The sequence below is a fragment of the Scyliorhinus canicula genome, chromosome 5 (genome assembly GCF_902713615.1).
Source record: "Scyliorhinus canicula chromosome 5, sScyCan1.1, whole genome shotgun sequence".
NCBI lineage: Eukaryota > Metazoa > Chordata > Chondrichthyes > Carcharhiniformes > Scyliorhinidae > Scyliorhinus > Scyliorhinus canicula.
Genome location: NC_052150.1, coordinates 32,165,280 through 32,172,337, shown reverse-complemented (window position 1 = coordinate 32,172,337; position 7,058 = coordinate 32,165,280). Strand labels below are relative to the sequence as shown.

Sequence of the window (7,058 nt, the reverse complement as noted above, 5' to 3'; positions counted from 1 at the left end):
CCCCCCCCCCCCCCCAATCACCTCCCACTGTCGCTCACTCTCCAAGAACTCCCTCTTCATCCGCAGAGCTTTCCCCACCCACACGAACCTCAAAATCACCTCATTGACCTTCCTAAAAAAAAGACTTGGGCACAATTTTTTAAAAATAAACTTAAGAGTGTCCAAATCTATTTTATTTCAATTATTTCCATTAAGGGGCAATTTAGCATGGCCAATCCACCTAAACTGCATATCTTTGGGTTGTGGGGGTGAGACCCATGCAGGCACGGGGAGAATGTGCAAACTCCATACGAACAGTGACACAGGGCTGGGATCGAACCCGGGTCCTCAGCGCTGTGAGGCAGCAGTGCTAACCACTGTGCCACCGTGCCGCCCCTTGGGAACAAAAATTGGGAGGTTCTGGAATACAAACAAAAACTTCAGCAACACCGTAATCTTCACCGTCTGTACCCAGCCCACCAAAGACAAAGGCAACACATCCACCTCTTAAAGTTCGCCTTCAGCATCTGGAACAGCCCATTCGACCCGATCAACGTCTTCTCCGCATCCATCACCACCACCAGGTCCACTTCCCGGCCCTCCCAGGGCATCATAATAACAATAGTCAGCCTCCATACATTCGCCAACAACTGCCGCCCAGTCGGGGCCCCCAGCACCTTCGCCTCCTCAATCCTTGGAAACTGCAACCCATTCAGAAACCGCCTCATTCCATCATCCCCCACCAGAGGCTCCAGGTGCTACAGCCTCCGATAAAAGGCCTCAAAAATCCCATTCACCCCTCCGGCTCTGATACCACCATATCCCTCTCATCCCTCACCCTTCGAATCTCCCTCGCTGCCGCCTGCCTCAACTGGTGCGCAAGCATCCTGCTCGCCTTCTCCCTATACTCATATACCCCCCCCCCCCCCCCCAGCTCTTCACAATTGTCCCACCTCACTTCCTGTGGACACCAGCCCAAACTCCATCTGAAGCCTCTGCCTTTCCTTGAGCAGTGCCTCCTCAGGCACCATCGTATATCCACACACAGAATGTCCTCCACCAACCTCAACCTCAGCCCACTCTATTCTCTCCCTGTGCACCTGAATCGATATAAATTCCCCCTTTACCACCACTTTCAGTGCCTCCCACAGCGTGGAGGCAGAAACCTCTCCCATATTGTTCAGTTCCACGTAATTTTGATGGCCACCCTCACCCACTCGCAAATTAGCTTGTCACCAAAAATCCCACATCCAACCTCCACTGCAGGCGCTGAACCTCCTCCCGCACCACCCACAGATCCACCCAATGCGGTCCGAGACCACAATTTTTGTTTTTTAAAAAACATTTTATTAAGGCATTTATGATTTTATAAAAATAAACAACACAAATACAAATGTACACATAGATATCCGAGACCACAATTGCTGAATACTCCGATCCCACCATCCCCGCCAACAACGCCTTGTCCAAAACAAAAGCAATCCAGGAGTACACCCAGGGCATTTATGAGAAGTACGGGAACTCCTTCACCCTTGGACTCTCAAACCACCACGGGACCGCTCCTCCCCCACATACTCTCCATAAATCCCCAACAATTCCTTCGCCTTGTCCCAATCTACAGGGCCCAAGGGCACAACCAAACCAACCCAGGATCCAGAACCTTATAGAACAGTACAGCACAGAACAGGCCCTTCGACCCTCGATGTTGTGCTGAGCAATGATCACCCTACTCAAACCCACGTATCCACCCTATACCTGTAACCCAACAACCCCCCCCTTAACCTTACTTTTTAGGACACTACGGGCAATTTTAGCATGGCCAATCCACCTAACCCGCACATCTTTGGACTGTGGGAGGAAACCGGAGCACCCGGAGGAAACACACGCACACACGGGGAGGACGTGCAGACTCCGCACAGACAGTGACCCAGCCGGGAATCGAACCTGGGACCCTGGAGCTGTGAAGCATTTATGCTAACCACCATGCTACCGTGTTGCCCTTAACCTTACTGAAATCTCCCCCCATAATCAGCCGGTGTGTGTCCAGGTCCAGAATCTTTGCTAAGACCCGCCTCAGAAAATCCACATCATCCCAATTTGGGCATATACGAGTATCACATGCATCCCCTCTAGCTTCCTGCTAACCGTCACAACTTTCCCCTGGATCGGTTACAATGCTGCAAACCTCAAAAGCCACCCTCTTATTAATCAGCACCACCACCCTCCTCGTCTTCATATCCAACCCCAAGTGGAACACCTGCCCACCCAGCCCTTCCTCAGCTTCGTCTGGTCTTCCAGCTTCAGGTGCATCTCCTGAAAAAACACAATGTCTGCCTTCAAACTCCTTAAATGTGCAAAAACGGGGTCGGCACGTGGGCGCAGTGGTTAGCACTAGGGACTGCGGCGCTGAGGACTCTGGGTCACTGTCCATGTGGTGTTTGGACATTCTCCCCGTGTTTGCATGGGTTTCACCCCAACAACCCAAAGATGTGCAGGTTAGGTGGATTGGTCACACTAAAATTGCCCCTTAATTGAAAAAAAATAATTGGGTACTCTAAATTTATTTAAAAATGTGCAAAAACACGCAACATTTTGACCAGGACATTTAGTTCCACATAATCAACCAGGTCGAGAGGCTCCCCCCGTCTTGCTGATCAGCCATACCCATTTAACCAGCTCCCCAGACCCACGCTTCCCACCCCCTTGGGCTCTCCCCAAGGTGTCTGCCGCCATCTCCTCTTAACCCACTTCGCCACACAACTCCACCCACGTCAGCATCCCTCCCCTCCCCCCTCATTCCCCCCCCATAAACAAAGGCAAAGAAAACCCAACGATTTCCCCCCACCCTCCACAGGTCGATACTCCACTCCTGTTAACCAGCCAACCAGCTAGCATGGTGGCCCCCACTCGATGCCTCTGCCTACCACCCTTCCTCCCAGTTACCCTTCATCCGCCACTCCCAAAAAACATTAAAAAAGTAAGAAAAAGTACACAATCACCGATATTAATTAAATACAACCAACCTCCTGTCGTGTAAACCCACTTTCCCCAGTTTAGCGTCACCAAAGTTCAATGTCCTCACACATCTCCCACTCCATGGTCTCTCATAAATTCACTTGCTTCCTCTGGCATATCAAGATAAATCTCTTGATTCTGGTGTGTGACCCACAGACGAGCAGGATATAACACCCTAACTTCACCTCTTCCTTGTAGAGGGCGGCCGTGATCCGATTATAACTGGCTTGCCACTTGGCCAACTCCCCACCCTGGTCCTGGTAGATCCTCACCAAGTTTCCTTTGCAGGTTCACTTTTTCATTTGCTTCCCCCACATCACTATTTTATCCTTGTCAAGAAAATTATGCGGCCGCACCACCATCGCCCTCGACGGTTCCCCCGCCTTTGCGCTCCTCCTCAGCACCATGCACTCCATCCACCTCAGGTGGACAGTCAAAGACTCCCTCCCCTACCAACTTCTCCAACATGCTCGCCACAATCAATCCTTCAGGCAGCCCCATGATCTGGAGATTCTGCCTCCTGAAACGGTTATCGAAAAATCTTCCACCTTCTCCGTCAACCTCATATGGCTATCCGCCACGAGCACCATCTCTGCCTCCAATGAGTCCAGCCAATCCTCATGCTCTCCCACAGACTCCTCCTTCTTCTGGAGCGTGAGCCCTGCACCTCCAGCCTCTGCTCCACTCTCTCGATAGCCGCCCTAAGCTACTCCATCACCTTTGCCGGGTCTTCTGAGGCCTCCTGCCTCTACTACTGGAACAACACATTCAAAAATGCCACAAGTTTCTCAGTAGACCACTGGGCGGGCAACGTTGCCCCAGGACCCTGCACCATCTGTTCCTGTGTCGCACCTTGATAAACTCTTGCCCAGGCTGCTGCCTCTTACTTGTTACACTCTTCGTCTGGTAAGCCAATGTTTTTCAAACTTATTTTCCGGGACCCATTTTTACCAGTGGGACCCACGCCGGCTGACATTCGCGACCCACCACTTTCACTTACCTTTAATGAGACAGGTGAGCCTGCTTGATCCTCACAATCTCACTTGCTGTCATTCAATGTTCCTTAAATCGTGTGAAAAAGGACCAAGAAATTCCACATTGAACGGGAGCTACCAAATGTGCGACCACTCACTCCATGGCTACCACCGAGCTACCCATTCTAATTCCACCTTCCAGCACCCGCCCTGTAGCCTTGCCGGTTACAGCACTTTAGGTGCAGATCCAGGGGTCTTTTAAATGAGTTGAGCATTTCAGCCTCCACCATCAAACCAGACAGTGAATTCCAAACACCCAGCACCCTCTAGGTGAAGAAGATTTTCTTTATGTCCCCTGTAATTCTCCTACCTACCACCTTATGACCCCCCCACCCCCCGGTAATCGACCTCTCCGCTGGAGGAAACGGGCTGGATTCCCCATACGTGTCCGGTGCCGGAGCAGAGAATCCAGTTTCACGCATGGAATCGGGACCGGCGCTGGTTCCGCGATTCTCCGGCCTCCGAAAGGCGCCGCGTATCCGTCACCTGCGGGCATTGCTTGAGGTCCGCCCTGCTATTCTCCACCCCCGACCGGCCAAAGTCCCATCGGCATATTTCTAATCTGGTCCTGTCTTTTGGGATACTGACGAGGCAGCTGCAGACTCAGTACGCGGCCACCATGGTCGGGGGAGAGCTGATCAGAGGGCATGGGGGGGGCCTCATACTGGGTCTTTATTGTGCAGGGCGGTCAGGGTCGGGCGAGTGGCCGATCGGGGGCACTATTTCCGTGGTTCAGGTCCGCGGTCTGAATCCGCCATGGAGCACAGCGTGGCACGGGGGGATGGTATTGGCAGCTGCAAGCTCCACGGCGGCACCCTGCTACCCCTTTGCAGGGCTGTGAATCTGTGGCCTTTTGACTTCAGTTTTTCTGGGGTCAAAGACAACAGTTTTCATAACGGCATGGGAGACATAGTCCCTGAAATGGAGAAACCAGCCTAGGGTATCCGTGTTACCCCTGTCTAGGCTCCTCATAATCCTGTGCACCTCAGTAAACTCAACCTCCTCTGTTCCAAGGAAAACAACCCCAACCTCTCCAATCTTTCCTCATAGCTGCAATTTTCCAGCCCTGCCAACATTCTTGTAAATTTCCTTCTGTACTTTCTCCAGGGCAATTTTGTCCTTCCTGTAATGTGTGACCAGAATAGTGCACAAAATTCCAGCTGTGGCCTAACCAGCGTTTTCTAGTTCCAGTATCTCATGCCTGCTTTTATAATCTACACTTTGTCCAATGAAAGAAAGCATTCCAGAGATGCTGATTTAAGCATTCCATGTTTTCTTTACCGCCTCATCCACCTGTCCTGCTACATCCAGGGAGCTGTGAACATTCACTCCCAAGGTCTGTCACTTTCTCTACGCCTCCCAATATCACCCGTTCATTGTGTATATTCCCGAATTTTGTTTGCCCTCCCCACACTTCTAAGGATTGAATCCCAGCTGTCACTATTCCTCACAGTCAATCTGGAGACAACAGCTATCCTTTTCACAATCAACTATGTGGCCAATCTTTGTGGCTGTAAACTTCCCAATCATGCCTACCACATTTAAGTCCAGATCGTTAACATATACAGCAAACAACAAGGGCTCCAACACTGAGCCCTGTGGATCACTACTGGAAACTACTTTCCATTCGCAAAAAACACACATTATCCATTCCCCTTTGTTTCCAGTGGCTGAGCCAATTTTGGATCCAACTCACCACATTTTCCTGTATCCTTTCTAATCAGTCAATGGCCATGAATACAAAAAAAAGCAAGCTAATGTTTTGGATATAACCTTTGGTCAAAAAGATTAAATAAAAGAAAGACAAAGTCACACAGGTACCTGACCAGCTGAATGTTTCCAACATTTTATTTTCTTTCACAATTCCAGATTATTGTGCTGTTGCGGCGTCATAGAAAGAGGCCCTTCAGCCCATCGTGTCTATGCCAGCCTTCAAGCGCCTACCTACTCCCATCCATTTTCCAGCACTTGGCCCGTGGCCCCTGTGTGCTGCGGCGTTTCGAGGGTTCATCTCGACGCTTCTTGAATTTTGTGTGGGTGGGTCCCGGCCTCCGCCACCCTTTCGGGCAGCGAGCTCCAGATTACCACCACTCTGGGTGAAAAAGTCTTTCCTCTACTCCCCCCCCCCCTAAATCTCCAGCCTTAAACCTACACCGCCTGGTCATTGACACCTCTCCAGGGAGGGGGGGGGGGGGGGGGGGGGGGCAAGTTTCTTCCTTTCTATGTGCTTCATAATTTTGTACACCTCTTGTGCAATGGGGATGCTGCTTCAGCAGGTGGGGACAGAGCTGTGGGGATCAATGGGCTGTGCAGCGATTATCCTGACCGCCCGCGCGCGAGTTCCATTCAGGAACTGGTCACGTGATCAGGGCAGGATTGATACACCGGGTTCCGCGGGTGCCAGGCCCGGATCTGCGCGTGCTCCAGGTCTTACTCCCCCCCCCCCCCCCCCCGCTGTCATGTTACCCGCAGCCCGGGAGGGGGTGGGATGGGGTTGCAAATATTAAATATGCAAAGGGCCCGCCGCTCTGCCATCGGGATTTCTTTTTTTTAAAAGCTACGAGGACAGATAGTCCTCCTCCCCCCCCCCCCCTCCTCCACAAAAACCGATTTGCGAGTCAGGAAGGAACTCCAGCCCTGTGTCAGTGTTTTGTAGCCTTGGAGCCACAGCACTGCCGCGGCGCCGTGGCTTAGTTGGTTAAAGCGCCTGTCTAGTAAACAGGAGATCCTGGGTTCGAATCCCAGCGGTGCCTGCTATTTAGTTTTCCCACCTCCCCCCAACTTTACTGTTTTCCCATTTTTTTTTGCCTTTGTGACCACTGGTGGCAGCTATCAGAGACCGTCTCCGGCCGCATCATTTTTTTTTTAAGCCTTCAAACATTTTACACCAGCGAATGAAGGCGTGTGCCTCGCCAATCCGTTAGGTTGCCCCCTAGCGAAGCTTCATTTATGCAACAGTCACGGGCGAACAGGAATGACGCTTGCCAGCATTTCATCTGTCACACTTGGGGAACCTTACTTTAGGCATCA

General features: G+C 51.5%; 1 non-coding gene across 1 annotated transcript; it reads left to right on the top strand.

Moving 5' to 3' along the window:
* The first annotated feature begins 6,707 nt into the window (after positions 1–6,707).
* Positions 6,708–6,781, top strand: trnat-agu. Its single transcript has one exon. It is a non-coding gene; the product is annotated as a tRNA-Thr (tRNA).
* The last annotated feature ends 277 nt before the right edge of the window (positions 6,782–7,058 follow it).